The sequence below is a fragment of the Arachis hypogaea genome, chromosome 18 (assembly GCF_003086295.3).
Source record: "Arachis hypogaea cultivar Tifrunner chromosome 18, arahy.Tifrunner.gnm2.J5K5, whole genome shotgun sequence".
NCBI classification, from domain to species: Eukaryota; Viridiplantae; Streptophyta; class Magnoliopsida; order Fabales; family Fabaceae; genus Arachis; species Arachis hypogaea.
Genome location: NC_092053.1, coordinates 47,491,985 through 47,497,608, shown reverse-complemented (window position 1 = coordinate 47,497,608; position 5,624 = coordinate 47,491,985). Strand labels below are relative to the sequence as shown.

Here is a 5,624-nt window from a genome sequence, read left to right as displayed (position 1 = left end):
TTTAATGAAATTGTTGGTGGAACACCAAACTTAGCTTCCTACATTCACCCTTAATTGGTTTTGGTGTGCAACACCAAACTTAGCTCCTTACAATACAGATAAACTTACTTAACTCTTTTGTTGAAATAGCTAGTAAAAGAAAGAGTTACCTTTGGTTGGGTTGCCTCCCAACAAGCGCTTGTTTATCATCTTTAGCTTGACGTCTTGTCCTTTGATCATGGAGGCTGAAAATCATAGTGCCTCATCTTTTTTCCTCTTACTATGAACTTCCTCCCGGTTTCCTCTTTGATGATCTCTAGGTGTTCAAGTGAAAGGATCCAGTTCACAGTATAGTGCTCAGACAATTGTGGAGACACCTTCATTGTTTGGGTGTTTAACAATACTTTATCCCCTGGAGAGAAGCCTTCAGTGGGGATCTTCTTGTTTCTCCACCCTCTTGGCCTCTTCTTCTTTTCTTTCTCAGAAGATAATTCATGCCTTGGTGGTTCTTTATTTGGGGGCTTCTTGTTGGGGATCTCATTTGAGGGGTTTGGATCTAGTTCCTCCTTGACTTCTTTGGTCTGTTGCACCATTTCTACTTCTTTTAAGCATGGTTTTAGAAGCTTGGAGTTTACTCCTTGAATGTCTTCTTTAAGCTATGATCGCTGGCCTTATCCTTAATGCGTTCTTCCTCTTGAGTGGGCTCGTGTAGGGTCTTGAAGACATGAAATGCTAGGTGCTCATCATGCACTATTAGCAACAATTCCCCTTTTTCAACATCTATCAATGCTCTGTCCGTAGCTAGGAAGGGCCTCCCCAGGATGATGGAAGTGTTAGGATCCTTTTCCATATCCAGGATGACAAAGTCAGTTGGGAGAAAGAATTTTCCCACTTTTACTAGCACATTCTCCACAACTTCCAGTGCTTGCTTAATGGATTTATCAGCCACTTGTAGAGCTATTCGAGTGAATTTTAGCTCCAGAATTTGAAGTTTCCTCATGAGAGATAGAGGCATCAAGTTTATGCTTGCACCGAGGTCACAGAATGATTTCACAATAGTTATGCTTCCTATGGTGCAGGGTATATAAAAGCGTCCAAGATCATTGATGAGCGGATAATTTATACGCTTTTTGACATTGTTTTTAGTATGTTTTTAGTAGGATCTAGTTACTTTTAGGGATTTTTTCATTAGTTTTTATGTTAAATTCACATTTCTGGATTTTACTATGAGTTTGTGTGTTTTTCTGTGATTTCAGGTATTTTCTGGCTGAAATTGAGGGACTTGAGCAAAAATCAGATTCAGAGGTTGAAGAAGGACTGCTGATGCTGTTGGATTCTGACCTCCCTACACTCAAAGTGGATTTTATGGAGCTACAGAACTCAAAACGGCGTGCTTCTAATTGCATTGGAAAGTAGACATCTAGGGCTTTCCAGAAATATATAATAGTCTATACTTTGGCCGAGTTTAGATGATGTAAAAGGGTGTTGAACGTCAGTTCTACGCTGCTGTCTGGAGTTAAACGCCAGAAACACGTCACGAACCAGAGTTGAACGCCAGAAACACGTTACAACCTGGCGTTCAACTCCAGAAAGAGCCTCTGCACGTGTAACATTCAAGCTCAGCCCAAGCACACACCAAGTGGGACCCGGAAGTAGATTTATGCATCAATTACTTACTTCTGTAAACCCTAGTAGCTAGTTTAGTATAAATAGGACTTTTTACTATTGTATTAGACATCTTAGGACGTCTGGATCTTAGATCATGGGGGCTGGCCATTCGGCCATCCCTGAACCTTTCACTTATGTATTTTTCAAACGGTAGAGTTTCTACACTCCATAGATTAAGGTGTGGAGCTCTGCTGTTCCTCATGAATTAATGCAAAGTACTACTGTTTTTCTATTCAATTCAACTTATTCCGCTTCTAAGATATTCATTCGCACTTCAACATGAATGTGATGAATGTGACAATCATCATCATTCTCCCACGAACGCGTGCCTGACAACCACTTCCGTTCCACCTTAGATTGGATGATTATCTCTTGGATCTCTTAATCAGAATCTTCGTGGTATAAGCTAGATTGATGGCGGCATTCATGAGAGTCTGGAAAGTCTAAACCTTATCTATGGTATTCCGGGTAGGGCTCTGGGATTGAATGACTGTGACGAACTTCAAACTCGCGAGTGCTGGGCGTAGTGACAGACGCAAAAGGAGGGTGAATCCTATTCCAGTATGATCGAGAACCTCAGATGATTAGCCGTGCTGTGACAAAGCATTTGGACCATTTTCACAAGAGGATAGGATGCAGCCATTGACCACGGTGATGCCTCCAGACGATTAGCCATGCAGTGACAGCGCATCGGACCATTTTCCAGAGAGGATGAAAAGTAGCCATTGACAATGGTGATGTCCTTACATAAAGCCAGCCATAGAAAGGAGTAGGACTGATTGGATGAAGACAGCAGGAAAGCAGAAGTTCAGAGGGACGAAAGCATCTCTATACCTTTATCTGAAATTCTCACCAATGATATACATAAGTGTTTCTATCTTTATTTTCTGTCTATCTATTATTTATTTTCGAAAACTCCATAATCAATTATTATCCGCCTGACTGAGATTTACAAGGTGACTATAGCTTGCTTCATACCAACAATCTCCGTGGGATCGACCCTTACTCACGTAAGGTTTTATTACTTGGACGACCCAGTGCACTTGCTGGTTAGTTGTATCAAAGTTGTGAATGAAAAACGATTTATTAAGACGTGCGTACAGAGTTTTTGGCGCCGTTGCCTGAGATCACAATTTCGTGCACCAAGTTTTTGGCACCGTTGCCGGAGATTATTTGAGTTTGGACAACTGACGGTTTATCGTGTTGCTCAGATTGGGTAATTTTCTTCTTATTTTATTTTCAAAAAACTTTTTCAAAAAATTTTTCTTTGTTTTCATTTTTCTTCAAATAAATTTTCGAAAAAAAAATGTTTTCAAAAATATATTTTTCTTTAGAGTTTTTAAGAATGAATTCTAGTGTTTCATGATGAATTGTTGAATCCTGGCTGGCTGTAAAGCCATGTCTAAATTCGTTTGGACTAAGGCTTCAACTAATCACTTCAATGCATGTAATTCCATACTAAAGCTTGGCTGGCTATTAAGCCATGCCTAACCCTCAGATTGGAGCATTAGACTAAGAGTGAAAGATTCCTGGAATTCATATTAAAAATTTTGAAATCCTTATTTTTCTTTTTCAAATGATTTTCGAAAAATATAATACAAAAATCCAAAAAAAAAAAAATTAATAAAATCATAAAAAATTAAAAATATTTCATGTTTCTTGTTTGAGTCTTGAGTCAAATTGTAAGTTTGGTGTCAATTGCATATTCATTTTGCATTTTTCGAAAATTGCATTCATACATTGCATTCATCATGATCTTCAAGTTGTTCTTGATAAACCTTCTTGATTGATCTTCATATTTTCTTGTTTTGTGTCTTTTCTTATTTTTCATGTGCATTTTTGCATTCATAGTGTCTGAACATGAAAGATTTCTAAGTTTGGTGTCTTGCATGTTTTCTTTGCATTGAAAATTTTTCAAAAATATGTTCTTGATGTTCATCATGATCTTCAAAGTGTTCTTGGTGTTCATCTTGACATTCATAGCATTCTTGCATGCATTCATTGTTTTGATCCAAAATTTTCATGCATTGCATCATTTTCATGTTTTTTCTCTTTCATCATTAAAAATTCAAAAAATCAAAAAAATATCTTTCCTTCTTTCTCTCATAAATTTCGAAAATTTGGATTGACTTTTTCAAAAATTTTTAAAAATTCAATTGTTTCTTATGAGTCAAATCAAATTTTAAATTTAAAAATCTTATCTTTTTCAAAATCTTTTTCAAAAATCAAATCTTTTTTATTTTTCTTATTTATTTTCGAAAATTTTAAAAATATTTTTCAAAAATCTTTTTCTTAATTTTATCTCATAATTTTTTAAAATATCATCAACAACTAATGTTTTGATTCAAAAATTTCAAGTTTGTTACTTGTTAAGAAAGATTCAAACTTTAAGTTCTAGAATCATATCTTGTGATTTCTTGTGAATCAAGTCATTAATTGTGATTTTAAAAATCAAATCTTTTTCAAAACTAATTTCAATCATATCTTTTCAAAAATATCTTTTTATCTTATCTTTTTCAAAATCATATCTTTTTCAAAAATTTGATTTTAAAATATCTTTTCTAACTTCTTATCTTCTTATCTTTTCAAAATTGATTTTCAAATTTGTTTCAACTAACTAACTAACCGTTTTGTTTGTTTCTTATCTTTTTCAAAACTACCTAACTAACTCTCTCTCTCTAATTTTCGAAAATATCTCCCTCTTTTTCAAAAATTCTTTTTAATTAACTAATTATTTTAATTTTTTATTTTAATTTTATTCCTAATTTTCGAAAATTACTAACCTTTTTCAAAAACTAATTTCGAAAATCACTAACCATTTTTCAAAAATAATTTTCGAAAATCCTCTTCCTCTCTCATCTCCTTCTATTTATTTATTCATCTACTAACACTTCTCTTCATCTCACATCTCTGCTCTCCTCACCCTTGTGTTTCTTTCTTTACATTACATTCTTTTCTTCTTCTACCCACACAGGGGAACCTTTATACCTGGATAAAAAGGATCCATATTATTATTATTTTTCCGTTCCCTCTTTTTCATATGAGCAGGAGCAAGGACAAGAATATTCTTGTTGAAGCAGATCCAGAACCTGAAAGGACTCTGAAGAGGAAACTAAGAGAAGCTAAATTACAACAAACCAGCAAGCACCTTTCAGAAATTTTCGAACAAGAAGAGGAGATGGCAGCCAAAAATAATAATAATGCAAGGAGGATGCTTGGTGACTTTATTGCACCCAATTCCAATTTACATGGAAGAAGCATCTCCATCCCTACCATTGGAGCAAACAATTTTGAGCTGAAACCTCAATTAGTTTCTCTGATGCAGCAGAGCTGCAAGTTTCATGGACTTCCATCTGAAGATCCTTTTCAGTTCTTAACTGAATTTTTGCAGATCTGTGATACTGTTAAGACTAATAGAGTAGATCCTGAAGTCTACAGGCTCATGCTTTTCCCTTTTGCTGTAAGAGACAGAGCTAGAGTATGGTTGGACTCTCAACCCAAAGATAGCCTGAACTCTTGGGATAAGCTGGTCACTGCTTTCTTAGCCAAGTTCTTTCCTCCTCAAAAGCTGAGCAAGCTTAGAGTGGATGTTCAAACCTTCAGACAGAAAGAAGGTGAATCCCTCTATGAAGCTTGGGAGAGATACAAGCAACTGACCAAAAAGTGTCCTTCTGACATGCTTTCAGAATGGACCATCCTGGATATATTCTATGATGGTCTGTCTGAATTAGCTAAGATGTCATTGGATACTTCTGCAGGTGGATCCATTCACCTAAAGAAAATGCCTACAGAAGCTCAAGAACTCATTGACATGGTTGCTAATAACCAGTTCATGTACACTTCTGAGAGAAATCCTGTGAGTAATGGGATACCTCAGAAGAAGGGAGTTCTTGAAATTGATACTCTGAATGCCATATTGGCTCAGAATAAAATATTGACTCAGCAAGTCAATATGATTTCTCAGAGTCTGAATGGAA

The 5,624-nt window shown here is 35.7% G+C and overlaps 1 non-coding gene across 1 annotated transcript; it reads right to left on the bottom strand.

Annotated features, from left to right (window-relative positions):
* Positions 1-5,221: 5,221 nt before the first annotated feature.
* Positions 5,222-5,329, bottom strand: LOC112773587 (small nucleolar RNA R71). The gene has a single exon (XR_003188131.1). It is a non-coding gene; the product is annotated as a small nucleolar RNA R71 (small nucleolar RNA).
* Between the last annotated feature and the right edge of the window lie 295 nt (positions 5,330-5,624).